Here is a 15,510-nt window from a genome sequence, read left to right on the forward strand (position 1 = left end):
GAAAAAGACCATTAACATAAGAATGGGCAAAGGAAAGCAATCTATAGATTCAATGCAATCCCTATCAAGCTACCAACGGTATTTTTCACAGAACTAGAACAAATAATTTCACAATTTGTATGGAAATTCAAAAAACCTCAAATAGCCAAAGTAATCTTGAGAAGAAGAATGGAACTGGAGGAATCAACCTGCCTGACTTCAGGCTCTACTACAAAGCCACAGTCATTAAGACAGTATGGTACTGGCACAAAGACAGAAATATAGACCAATGGAACAGAATAGAAAGCCCAGAGATGAATCCACGAACCTATGGACACCTTATCTTCGACAAAGGAGGCAAGGATATACAACGGAAAAAAGACAAACTCTTTAACAAGTGGTGCTGGGAAAACTGGTCAACCACTTGTCAAAGAGTGAAACTAGAACACTTTCTAACACCATACACAAAAATAAACTCAAAATGGATTAAAGATCTAAATGTAAGACCAGAAACTATAAAACTCCTAGAGGAGAACAGAGGCAAAACACTCTCCGACATGAATCACAGCAGGATCCTCTATGATCCACTTCCCAGAATATTGGAAATAAAAGCAAAAATAAACAAATTGGACCTAATGAAACTTAAAAGTTTTTGCACAACAAAGGAAACTATAAGCAAGGTGAAAAGACAGCCCTCAGAATGGGAGAAAATAATAACAAACGAAGCAACAGACAAAGGATTAATCTCAAAAATATACAAGCAACTCCTGAAGTTCAATTCCAGAAAAATAAATGACCCAATCAAAAAATGGACCAAAGAACTAAACAGGCATTTCTCCAAATGGCTAACAAACACATGAAAAGATGCTCAACATCACTCATTATCAGAGAAATGCAAATCAAAACCACAATGAGGTACCATTACACACCAGTCAGGATGGCTGCTATCCAAAAGTCTACAAGCAATAAATGCTGGAGAGGGTGTGGAGAAAAGGGAACCCTCTTACACTGTTGGTGGGAATGCAAACTAGTACAGCCACTATGGAGAACAGTGTGGAGATTCCTTAAAAAACTGGAAATAGAACTGCCATATGACCCAGCATTCCCACTTCTGGGCATACACACCGAGGAAACCAGATCTGAAAGAGACACGTGCACCCCAATGTTCATCGAAACACTGTTTATAATAGCCAGGACATGGAAGCAACCTAGATGCCCATCAACAGACGAATGGATAAGGAAGCTGTGGTACATTTACACCATGGAATATTACTCATCCATTAAAGAGAATTCATTTGAATCAGTTCTAATGAGATGTATGAAACTGGAGCCCATTATACAGAGTGAAGTAAGCCAGAAAGATAAAGACCATTACAGTATACTAACACATATATACGGAATTTAGAAAGATGGTAATGATAACCCTATAGGCAAAACAGAAAAAGAGACACAGATGTACCAAACAGGCTTTTAGACTCTGTGGGAGAAGGTGAGGGTGGGATCTTTTGAGAGATCAGCATCGAAACATGTATATTATCTAGGGTGAAACAGATCACCAGCTCAGGTTGGATGCATGAGACATGTGCTAGGGCCTGTTGCACTGGGAAAACCCAGAAGGATCGGTAGAGAGGGGGATTGGAGAGGGGATCGGGATAGGGAATACACGTAAATCCATGGCTGATTCATGTCAATGTATGACAAAAACCACTAGAATATTGTAAAGTAATTAACTTCCAACTAATAAAAATAAATGAAAAAAATAAATAAATAAATAAATTTTTTTAAAAGAATGGGCAAAGGATAAGAACAGATAGTCCCCAGAAAGGAAATTCAAGTGCCTCTTAATCATACATTAAAAAATAAAAATGCTTAATCTTACTAATAACAAGAAATATATGTGTGTGTGTGTGTGTGTGTGTGTGTGTGTGTGTGTGTGAAAACTACACTAAGAATTCTGACCTAGAGGAAAATAAACTTTATAAGAGGGAGATGTAAACTTAGATAGACTTGGAAAGATTCTAAAAGGAAATGTGGGTTAATCTTAAAAGCTTAAATATTCATATTTCTGTAAAATTTTAATTTTATATCTCATCACACTTTCTTTTCCTGGATGGAAATTTCTCTTTGGGGTGATTCTGAACAAACCATGAAAGGAAAGAAGAAATAAATAAAACAGAGGAAAGTCTTTTAATATAATTGTGCAATGATTGCAGAAATAATGAAAAGAAGGAAATACATATGTATATGGTTTGGCCACCTGATGCAAAGAACTGACTCACTGGAAAAGACCCTGATGCTGAGAAAGATTGAGGGCAGGAGAAGGGGAGGACAGAGGATCATATGGTTGGATGGCATCACTGACTTGATGGACATGAGTTTGTGCAACCTCCAGGAGTTGGTGATGGACAGGGAAGCCTGGTGTGCTGCAGTCCATGGGGTCACAAAGAATTGGACATGACTGAGTGACTGAACTGAACTGAACTGGACTGACAGTTGGGATGTCAGAATATACCTCATGATTCCAGAAAATTTATCAGAATGTGATAGAAAGGTATTGCCTGGGGCTAAACTGCCAGTATGAAGCACAGAATAAAGAGGCTCAGCTAGCTTTAGGGTGGAGACAGGTAGGAAGCAGGGCCTCAAGACCAGACTGTGGCCAAGATGGGGCATTTCAGTCTGGGACAACTTGGTTGCTGTGTTGAGGGAGGGGAAAAGTTAAAGTAGCTTCAGATAGTAAAAGGGGCCAGGAGTCAGAATGCTAGGTGCTACTGCACACTGGTCATAGCAAACACCCTCTTCCAACAACACAGGAGAAGACTCTACATATGGACATCACCAGATGGTCAACACAGAAATCAGATTGATTATACTCTTTGCAGCCAAAGATGGAGAAACTCTATACAGTCAGCAAAAACAAGACCAGGAGCTGACTGTGGCTCAGATCATGAACTCCTTATTGCCAAATTCAGACTTAAATTGAAGAAAATAGGGAAAACCACTAGACCATTCAGGTATGACCTAAATCAAATCCCTTATGACTATACAGTGGAAGTGAGAAATAGATTTAAGGGACTAGATCTGATAGACAGAGTGCCTGATGAACTATGGATGGAGATTTGTGACATTGTACAGGAGACGGGGATCAAGACCATCCCCATGGAAAAGAAATGCAAAAAAGCAAAATGGCTGTCTGAGGAGTCCTTACAAAGAGTTGTGAAATGAAGAGAAGTGAAAAGCAAAGGAGAAAAGGAAAGATATACCCATTTGAATGCAGAGTTCCAAAGAATAGCAAGGAGAGATAAGAAAGTCTTCCTCAGTGATCAGAGCAAAGAGATAGAGGAAAACAATAGAATGGAAAAGACTACAGATTTCTTCAAGAAAATTAGAGATACCAAGGGAATATTCCATGCAAAGATGGGCTCAATAAAGGACAGAAATGGTATGGACCTAACAGAAGCAGAAGATATTAAGAAGAGGTGGCAAGAATACACTGAAGAACTGTACAAAAAAGATCTTCATGACCCAGATAATCACGATGGTGTGATCACTCACCTAGAGCCAGACATCCTGGAATGTGAAGTCAAGTGGTCCTTAGAAAGCATCACTATGAACAAAGCTAGTGGAGGTGATGAAATTCCAGTTGAGCTATTTCAAATCCTGAAAGATGACGCTGTGAAGATGCTGCACTCAATATGCCAGCAAATTTGGAAAACTCAGCAGTGGCCACAGGACTGGAAAAGGTCAGTTTTCATTCCAATCCCTAAGAAAGGCAATCCCAAAGAATGCTCAAACTTTCACACAATTGCACTCATCTCACACGCTAGTAAAGCAATGCGTTAAATTCTCCAAGCCAGGCTTCAGCAATACGTGAACTGTGAACTTCCAGATGTTCAAGCTGGTTTTAGAAAAGGCAGAGGAACCAGAGATCAAATTGCCAACATCTGCTGGATCATCGAAAAATCAAGAGAGTTCTAGAAAAACATCTATTTCTGCTTTATTGACTATGCCAAAGCCTTTGACTGTGTGGATCACAATAAACTGTGGAAAATTCTGAGAGAGATGGAAATACCAGACCACCTGACCTGCCTCTTGAGAGACATGTATGCAGGTCAGGAAGCAACAGTTAGAACTGAACATGTGCAACAGACTGGTTCCAAATAGGAAAAGGAGTATGTCAAGGCTGTATATTGTCACCCTGTTTATTTAACTTATATGCAGAGTACATTATGAGAAACGCTGGGTTGAAGGAAGCACAAGCTAGAATCAAGATTGCTGGGAGAAATATCAATAACCTCAGATATGCAGATGACACCACCCTTATGGCAGAAGGTGAAGAGGAACTAAAAAGCCTCTTGATGAAAGTGAAAGAGGAGAGTGAAAAAGTTGGCTTAAAGCTCAACATTCAGAAAACTAAGATCATGGCATCTGGTCCCATCACTTCATGGGAAATAGATGGGGAAACAGTGAAAACAGTGGCTGACTTTATTTTGGGGGGCTCCAAAATCAGTGCAGATGGTGACTGCAGCCATGAAATTAAAAGACGCTTACTCCTTGGAAGGAAAGTTATGACCAAACTAGACAGCATATTAAAAAGCAGAGGCATTACATTGCCAACAAAAGTCCATCTAGTCAAGGCTATGGTTTTTCCAGTGGTCATGTATGGATGTGAGAGTTGGACTGTGAAGAAAGCTGAGTGCTGAAAAATTGATGCTTTTGAACTGTGGTGTTGGAGAAGACTCTTGAGAGTCCCTTGGACTGCAAGGAGATCCAACCAGTCCATCCTAAAGGAGATGAGTCCTGGGTGTTCATTGGAAGGACTGATGCTGAAGCTGAAACTCCAGTACTTTGGCTACCTCATGCGAAGAGTTGACTCACTGGAAAAGACCCTGATGCTGGGAGGGATTGGGGGCAGGAAGAGACGGGGATGACAGAGGATGAGATGGCTGGATGGCATCACCGACTCGATGAGCATGAGTTTGAGTAAACTCCGGGAATTGGTGATGGACAGGGAGGCCTGGCGGGCTGCAATTCATGGGGTCTCAAAGAGTCGGACATGACTGAGCGACTGAACTGCACTGCATGAACTGCAGTTTTAAGTCAGGGTCCAATCCTCAAAGGGTACCATCAGCCCTAATAATATAAAATTACTTAAAATATATATTCTCTTTCTTTAATAATAAAACTTAACATGTGAATCAATATATATTCTAACAAGAAGGAAAAGAGAAAATCTCACCAGTCAAAACAAATCACAGATTTTAATTGCATTGCTTCACACCATGCTGACAGAGAAAAGGCAGGACGTTGCTGTCAAATTATGCCAGGAACTGCCTGATTTCTGTCATAAAAGACAGATTATTTTTTAAATGCATGATTCAATTATTCAAAGTTCAATATACCTACTCTAACACTCAATAAATGTTGGATGACAATCATGGTTTTCTGTGTTTCAGGTTTGGAATGTGGAGCCATTTTAAAATAACCTTTAAAGTACAGGAGTTTTGTTTCCTTGTGGTCTTTTTTCTTTTTTTGCTTCTTTATTTAATTTTAATTTAGTCATGGTTCTTTGATTTTAAGCTGAGGGATTTTGTAGGTTTTTCCCCAAGCTCCATTAACAGTTTCAGAAAATCGCACATTTATTTATTTACCTGAATCAGTATTTCTTTTATACACACACACACACACACACACACACACACACACAATTCAAAAGGTTGACAAAATCCCCAAAGATATACCACAGACCATTGAATCGGGATTTTAAATGAAAATAAAATCATTTTAGCAGCATACGATAATTACAGATCTACATTTATCCTACAATATGTTAATGGGCAACTGATTAGGTTGCAGATATCCTAGGAGTCTTCAGTATTACTTATGTATGAATCTGCATGAATTACAACTTAGTTATTCCTCACTTTCAGCATAATGTTCTTCTATGAGGAGTTCTTCTTATATAGGTGAAGCACATTTGGCCATTTTCTACTGTTTGTGTCTTCTGGATTTATCCCTTATCACTCTACACTTAGGTTGCAGTAAAATCGGTGTTATATTTGCAGTGTCTAAATGATGCCACATACTTTAACTGAATCAGAGATATAAATTACTCTGAACCAGCAGAAAACAGAGCCTGGTCAAAGAAAGGAAGGGTCAGATTAGCTTTGAAATTCCTCAAATGCTATCTCTGACCTGTCCTATGTCAACATTTTGAAGGTACTTTCTCTGATTCCTGAAAAATAAGCAGCTCCATGAAGACAGGGCAGGTGATCTGCGGCAGATCACAGTAATACAGAGAGAACAATTGAAATATACTCAAATGGGATATTTAAGCATCAACAATTTTCTGGGTTATGTATGCCATAGTAATATCAAAAAAGTTTCATGTAGTAAATACTTAGGTATGATGTCCCCAGTATTTGAGCTTTTATAAGCATTATCTTCAATCCTTGCAATAGTGAGATGTAGACAATTGACAGACAGGGAAATAGAGACTCAGAGAGATCATTTCCCCCTGAATGTCATTGCTCTAAGCAGTAGCAGTGATGGAAATACAGACACTTCCTATCCCAAAGCCTGGGAGATGGGCATTCAAATCATGTTGTATGAACACAGAAGGTAAAAATACATTGAGTTCCAAAATTGGGGAGATGTTGATTTCTTTGAAATGGCTCTGATATCCTTTGTCTCCCATCACTCCTCTCAAAACCACACTTAGACTAATCTAATTCCCTTCTATCTCACTAATGAATAGTGGTGTTGTGAGAAAGCCAAGCATGTAAGATACTTACATACCTGCATTAAACATAAACTCTATTATTTTGGACAAAGTCGTTGCCCCCTTAAAGCCTCATTTGCAGAGTGTGGATAAAAGCAAAATGATCAGGAAGATGAATGAAATCACAGTTGCGCATTGCATAGTCCATCTTCAGTAACAACTTCCTCCTTTCCTTCATCTCTACAATAGTCATCTTGCTGGTTTCTGGGGCTCTGGCTAATCTGCTTCTAGTCTCCACTCACCTTGCATCATCATGCAACTAGGTTCTGTAATGGCAAGAACCCTTGTCCAGGAGTTGTAAATTGGAGTGAAACCTTTACTGATTTATCTGATGTTCTCTTTCACTACCCTGACTATCCACCAGAGATAGAAAGCAGCAGCAAATAAATTCATAAAGCTACACTGGCTACTAAGACCAAGAGGACCAGGGATGAGGCAAGGATGAGGGCAGTGGCAGGAACTGGGGAATGGAGATGCAGGAAGATATAGCTTCCTCTACCATTCAGAACTGTCTAGGTTGCAAGAGGCAGAAAATCCAAATCAACTGAAAAACACAAACTAATAAAGAGGGAATTTACTAGAACACTAACTAAAAGGCTAGGTAAGGCTGGATAGGGTCTCAAGACGTATGTATTATTCAGATCTGGCTTCTCTCTCCCAGGCCAGCTGTCTGTTGGCACAGATTTCAAACAGTTTAATCCTCACTGGTATAAAGTAGCCATAGTAGTTCTATATGAATCTTTTCAGTTAAATGGAAGTAGAACACCTGTCTCTGCCCTCCCATTTTCAGAATTCTCATTATAACAGGTTTTATATTATAATGCAACTGAGGCTCTGATTGGGTCATATGCCCATCATTGAATCAACTTCTGTGGCCTGAGAAATGGGATGCACTAATTGGTGTAGGTCAAGTTCACATGCACAGTCCTGCAACCAATCATTGAGGCCAGGGCAACATTATATGTTAATCATCTTGGGGGAGGGATTTCCACCAAAAATCAGAGATACTAGATGTTGTCCCCAATGGTATCCACAGGTTAAAGGCTAGAGACGACTTCATGGTACCTGGCCAATTCCCAGGGTGGGAAGGGAGGTGGGAGGGGGTTCAGGATGGGGAGGTGGAGAAACATGTATACCTGTGGCCGATTCATGTTGATGTATGGTGAAAATCATGACAATATTGTAAAGCAATATCCTCCAGTTAAAATAAATTAAAAATAAAATAAAATATTCTATATTCAAAAAAAAAAAAAAAAGACCCAAAATCCTGAAACTTCTCTGGAGGTCCAGTAGTTAAGACTCCATGCTCCCAGTGCAGGGGTCACATGTTTGATCCCTGGTCGGGGAACTAAGATCCTGCATGCTGCACAGCATAGCCATTAATAAATAAATAAACAGAAAAATTAAGTATTTTTTTTAAAAAAAGAACAAAATTCCTTTCTTTAAGAGAACCATACACTAAGGACACAGTATGTGCAGAACTGACCTGAGTTGGGTAAGTGTTTGTGTATTAAAAGAACCTAAGAGAAGGTCAGTGGGCCAGAGCAGAGTTAGTAAGTTTTCAAGAATGGCTTGAAATGCTGTTGGGGAAACAAAAGCAACATGATTATGAAAAGTCTTTTAGGTTATTAAGGAGTGTTGCTTTTAAGTACAATGGTAAGTCACTGGAGAGTAAAATCATTAATCCAGGAATACATGTTTTTAAGAAGTTATTCCAGTGACTTCATAAAATTAGAGTGAAAAGGAGGTGCTTATTTCACTCAAGATTATGTCTATTAAGCTATCTAATTTCAGTTTTCCTAATATGTGACTCTAGGCACATTGCTTTTCTTAGGACAAGAGAATATACTTAAGTCTTTAAGTCATCATATTCAATTCATTTCTAAAATACATATTTCTTAATTATAATGAACATGGAAATACTTCAACATATCAATATATAATGTCTATGAATTATTTCCAATTATATTTGAGTGCAGCAAATATCATATTACCTAGTAATCCCAAAATAAAGCATATTAAACCTGAAAAAAATGTTCTTCCTATGACATCTCTGCTATCTAACTTCTACAGCCAAAGAAGGTATCCTGTCTGCTCAAATCTGTGTCCAGGTGGTATTTATATGGAGAAGACCTGGAGAAAGGTCCATAGGGATGTAACTTTCCAAGTCAGCTCAGGTGTTCATGGTCCCCAAAGCCTATAAGAGCCTTCTGCACAGCCATTGGCAGAGACATGATAGCAGGCAGATCTGTGCAACCCAGATATCAAGAGACATCACATAAAAGCCCTTCTTCACCAACTATTTCAGTTTGGTGGAGCCTCAGGGTAGTGAAAACAAGCCAGTACTAATGGTTTCACTAATCAGAAACAGTGACCGAGATAAGATCCTAATTTTCTATTCCCTAGACCTTGCAGTGCTATGTCATATATTCAAGAAGCAATAATTTTACAGAACTTAGAACCACAGAAAACTGGGGCTAAATGACACCTCATTTACCTAATGAAGAAGCAAAGGTCCAGAGAGGGGTAGATTCTTGATCAGCATCACATAGAAAGTCCAATCACTGATTCGAAACCAAAACCAATTTTAACATAAGTTAAATTCCATGTTCCCAGTCTCCTGGGATAAGAAATATATATTTATTTATATATTTGCATGATGCTTTTACAGTCATAATTCCATGTATCTTTATTATTTTAGAATATTAATATACCAATCCAGGACCACTTGAAGCTAATTTTTCAACTTGAGGTTTCCTGGACCATGTAGGAAGTATAAATTTGAATCCCAAAACTACTTCAACACTTGGTGGCTTAAAACAACAGTTATACCTTGGCTGGTAGTTATGAATGCTAGAGGAGGCTTTTCCTCCCCTAGAGGCTTGCCTTGCCTAGAGGCTAAGGCAAAATTAACAAGATTCCTGGCAATAGACTCAGAGTGGGTAGTCTAAAATGCCCTCACTCATATGACTGGCGGATGGTACCAGTTCTTTGTCTCCAGGTGACTAACCTGAGTTCTACATATGTGAGTGAGCTCGAAAAGCTCAAGAGGGAGGGGCAACCACCACTGGATATGTGCTTTTTCAAGCCCCTGCTTGTATCATGTTGGCTAATGTCCCAATGGGCCAAAACAACTCATATCACAAAGCCTAGCATCAATGCGGGAAGGGACTTCAGAAAAACTCAGATACAGGCACACCTCAGTGATTTGCTGAGGACCATTACCGTAACAGGGGGCTTCCCAGGAGGCAGAATAGTATAGTATCTGCTTGCCAATGCAGGAGACACAGGAGATGCAGATTCAATCCCTGAATCAGGAAGATACCCTGGAGGAGGAAATGGCAACCCTCTCCCATATTCTTGCCTGGTCAGAGGAGTCTGGTGGGTTATAGTCCTTGGGGTTGTAAAGAATTGGACACAACTGAGCAACTGAGCATGCATGCCTACATGCATTACTGTAACAACTGACCTCAGGACCCAAGAGCTAAGCCAAGGAATAGTGGACAGCTTTGCTTTGTGGAAGGAGCAAATGCTTTCCTAACAGGTTTCCTGGATCCACCTGTGTGAGACCTTATATAAATGACTAACCCTCTCAGAGCCTCAGTTTCATTTTGGGGAAATAAGAACTATTTCACAGGAACTGTTATAAAGTTTAAAAAATGTATATAAAGTCACTGAGAAACATGCTTTAGTTGGCCCCATCAAAAGTTTTTCATCTTAACCCTGGTTTGCATCAAGATTTTACCCTGTTGCATTCTCTCTCCTTTGCTGCCTTGAAAAAATTTCATTAAAAAACCATTCTGATTTAAAAATCATATATACCCAATGTAAAAACATTACTTTGTCAACAAAGGTTGTCTAGTCAAGGCTATGGTTTTTCCAGTGGTCATGTATGGATGTGAGAGTTGAACTATAAAGAAAGCTGAACGCAGAAGAATTGACGCTTTTGAACTGTGGTGTTGGAGAAGACTCTTGAGAGTCCCTTGGACTGCAAGGAGATCCAACCAGTCCATCCTAAAGGAGATGAGTCCTGGGTGTTCATTGGAAGGACTGATGTTGAAGCTGAAACTCCAATACTTTGGCCAACTGATACAAAGAGCTGACTCATTGGAAAAGACCCTGATGCTGGGAAAGATTGAGGGCTGGAGGAGAAAGGGACAACAGAGGATGAGATGGTTGGATGGCATCACCAACTCAATGGGTTTGGGTGGACTCTGGGAGTTGGTGATGGACAGGGAGGTCTGGCGTGCTGCAGTTCATGGGGTCACAAAGAGTCGGACACGATTGAGCGACTGAACTGAACTGAAGGGAAAAAAGCCATTTATAGAACTCTATAGAGCTGGAAATAGGGGCTCCTCTTCCACCATGCAGCCCCTCTTCATTCTGTGCTATTCTCCTAACTGAGGCTTCAGACTTGAACTGCATCACACTGATGACTCTTAAATCTGAATGCCCAGTCCTATTTTCCCCGATTCAGACTCTTTCACCCATGACCTGAGCTGAGGTTTTCAGCTTTATATATGCCAGAATCACCTGTTCAGTTCAGTTCAGTTCAGTCGCTCAGTCATGTCCGTCTCTTTGCGATCCCATGAATCGCAGCACGCCTATAGGGCATGTTAAACCCTGATTACAGGGCCCCAGTGTTATGACCAAGCAGATTTGATGGGGCCCAAGAATTTGAATGTCTACCACATTCCCAGATATGACACTGATGCTGCTGGTCTGAGAACCATATATTGGAACCACTGGCCTTTTAATAGAAGCTCTTCAGTTCAACTTGTATAAAAACCAACCATTCCACCCGATCCCTCTGGGTCCGGTGGAGAGGGAGGTGGGAGGGGGGGATTGGGATGGGGAATACATGTAAATCCATGGCTGATTCATGTCAATGTATGGCAAAAACCACTACAATATTGTAAAGTAATTAGCCTCCAAATAATAAAAATAAATGGAAAAAATAAATAAAAATTAAAAAAAAAAACCCATTCCTCTTTCAAGACCTTCTTTTCCTGAATTTTCTGTAATAGGAAATGGATTGATCCTGTTGACCAAACTAGAAACCAGTTGTAATTAAGGATTCTAAACTGTTGAATAACCTCAGATATGCAGATGACACCACCCTTATGGCAGAAAGTGAAGAAGAGCCTCTTGATGAAAGTGAAAGAGGAGAGTGAAAAAGTTGGCTTAAAGCTCAACATTCAGAAAACTAAGATCATGGCATCTGGTCCCATCACTTCATGGCAAATAGATGGGGAAACAGTGAAAACAGTGGCTGACTTTATTTTGGGGGGCTCCAAAATTACTGCAGATGGTGACTGCAGCCATGAAATTAAAAGACATTTACTCCTTGGGAGGAAAGTTATGACCAATCTAGGCAGCATATTAAAAAGCAGAGACATTATATTGCCAACAAAGGTCCATCTAGTCAAGGCTATGGTTTTTCCAGTGGTCATGTATGGATGTGAGAGTTGGACTATAAAGAAAGCTGAGCACAGAAGAATTGATGCTTTTGAACTGTGGTGTTGGAGAAGACTCTTGAGAGTCCCTTGGACTGCAAGGAGATCCAACCAGTCCATCCTAAAGGAGATGAGTCCTGGGTGTTCATTGGAAGGACTGATGCTGAAGCTGAAACTCCAATACTTTGGCCACCTGATATGAAGAGCTGACTCATTGGAAAAGTCCCTGATGCTGGGAAAGATTGAGGTCAGGAGGAGAAGGGGACAACAGAGGATGAGATGGTTGGATGGCATCACTGACTCAATGGACATGGGTTTGGGTGGTCTTCGGGAGTTGGTGATGGACAGGGAGGCCTGGCGTGCTGCAGTTCATGGTGTCACAAAGAGTCGGACACAACTGAGTGACTGAACTGAACTGAACTGAACTGAAACTGTTGAAATATAGAATCAAGTTTTTCTTGTTACTATTTCTTCCTTCCTGTTTTCCCAAATGGCTCCAGTCCTAATCAGTTTCATTATCTAATAAACAGAGCTACCTAATAATAAACTCTACCTTTTTCTTTAAAATACTTTGTCTCAGACTTCCCTGGTGGTTCAGTGTTTAAGAATCTGCCTGCCATAAAGGATATACAATGGAAAAAAGACAACCTCTTTAACAAGTGGTGCTGGGAAAACTGGTCAACCACTTGTAAAAGAATGAAACTAGAACACTTTCTAACACCATACACAAAAATAAACTCAAAATGGATTAAAGATCTAAATGTAAGACCAGAAACTATAAAACTCCTAGAGGAGAACATAGGCAAAACACTCTCTGACATAAATCTCAGCAGGATCCTCTATGACCCACCTCCCAGAATATTGGAAATAAAAGCAAAACTAAACAAATGGGACCTAATGAAACTTAAAAGCTTTTGCACTACAAAGGAAACTATAAGTAAGGTGAAAAGACAGCCCTCAGATTGGGAGAAAATAATAGCAAATGAAGAAACAGACAAAGGATTAATCTCAAAAATATACAAGCAACTCCTGAAGCTCAATTCCAGAAAAATAAATGACCCAATCAAAAAATGGGCCAAAGAACTAAACAGACATTTCTCCAAAGAAGACATACAGATGGCTAACAAACACACGAAAAGATGCTCATCATCACTCATTATTAGAGAAATGCAAATCAAAACCACAGTGAGATACCATTACACGCCAGTCAGGATGGCTGCTATCCAAAAGTCTACAAGCAATAAATGCTGGAGAGGGTGTGGAGAAAAGGGAACCCTCTTACACTGTTGGTGGGAATGCAAACTAGTACAGCCACTATGGAAAACAGTGTGGAGATTTCTTAAAAAACTGGAAATAGAACTGCCATATGACCCAGCAATACCACTTCTGGGCATACACACCGAGGAAACCAGATCTGAAAGAGACACGTGCACCCCAATGTTCATCGCAGCACTGTTTATAATAGCCAGGACATGGAAGCAGCCTAGATGCCCATCCGCAGATGAATGGATAAGGAAGCTGTGGTACATATACACCATGGAATATTACTCAGCCGTTAAAAGGAATTCATTTGAATCAGTTCTAATGAGATGGACGAAACTGGAGCCCATTATACAGAGTGAAGTAAGCCAGAAAGATAAAGAACATTACAGCATACTAACACATATATACGGAATTTAGAAAGATGGTAACGATAACCCTATATGCAAAACAGAAAAAGAAACACAGAAGTACAGAACAGACTTTTGAACTCCGTGGGAGAAGGTGAGGGTGGGATGTTTCAAAAGAACAGCATGTATATTATCTATGGTGAATCAGATCACTAGCCCAGGTGGGATGCATGAGACGAGTGCTCAGGCCTGGTGCACTGGGAGGACCCAGGGGAGTCGGGTGGAGAGGGAGGTGGGAGGGGGGATCGGGATGGGGAATACGTGTAACTCAATGGCTGATTCGTGTCAATGTATGACAAAACCCACTGAAATGTTGTGAAATAATTGGCCTCCAACTAATAAAATAAAATTAAAAAAATAAATAAATAAATAAATAAAAAATAAATAAATAAAAAAATAAGAATCTGCCTGCCAATGCAGAGGACAATGGTTTGATCCCTGGGCCAGGAAGATTCTACATGCCACAGGGAAACTAAGCTCACGCATTACAACTATTGAGCCTCTGCTCTGCAACAAGAGAAACCACCACAATGAGAAACCCCTGCACTGCAACTAGAGAGTAGCCTCTATTTGCCAAACAAGGCAAGGCAATGGCACCCCACTCCAGTACTCTTGCCTGGAAAATCCTATGGATGGAGGAGCCTGATAGGCTGCAGTCCATGGGGTCACTAAGAGTCGGACACAACTGAGTGACCTCACTTTCATTTTTCACTTTCACACATTGGAGAAGAAAATGGCAACCCACTCCAGTGTTCTTGCCTAGAGAATCCCAGGGATGGGGGAGCCTGGTGGGTCTATGGGGTCGCAGAGAGTCTGACACGAGTGAGGCAACTTAGCAGCAGCAGCAGTAGTCACTTGGCAAAGCAAGAGAAAGTCCACACACAGCAAAGAAGACCCAGGGCAACCAAAAATAAATTTAAAATAATAAAACTCAAAATAAAATAGAGTATTTTGTCTCATTAGCCTCCCACATTTGTCATGGAAGATTATGTAATTTTGTTATTTGATTGGCCTATTGGTAAGGTAGAGTTTGCCACTGTAATCAACTGTGTGTGTGTGTGTTCAGTCATGTCCAACTCCTTGAGGCCCCATGGACTATAGTCTGCCAGGCTTCTCTGCCCATGAATTTTCCAGGAATTTTCCAGGCAAGAATTCTGGCATAGGGTATCATTTCCTACTCCAGGGGACCTCCCAGACCCAGAGATTGAACCCAAGTCTCTTGCATCTCATGCATTGGCAGGCAGATTCTTTACTACTAGTGCCATCTGGGAAGCCAGAGTTTTGCCATTGGAATCAAGATGTCTAATAAATCTGCATTCTCTGGTACTTGTGGGTGAAGTATAATAGGATGCTAATATCTCACAAGAAAAAGAAGGAGCTCTTCCAAATTTAAAGGTGAAAGTCACACACTATGGAAACGATTTCTCCTGTCATCTCTCACGCTGTTACTCCATCTTTAACCATATTACAGAGGTTGCTATATTGTAGAAAACCATCTACACCTTGTATGAAGCTAGTTCAAATTTACTTTTGCAAAGGTTGAAGATAGTCATACCTAAGTGTCCATAGTGTGAAGCCAAGAAAAAGTATACAGATCTCTCAGATTTCATGAGCCAGATTTTTTTTC

This window comes from Muntiacus reevesi, chromosome 8, assembly GCF_963930625.1.
Source record: "Muntiacus reevesi chromosome 8, mMunRee1.1, whole genome shotgun sequence".
Classification (NCBI taxonomy): Eukaryota; Metazoa; Chordata; class Mammalia; order Artiodactyla; family Cervidae; genus Muntiacus; species Muntiacus reevesi.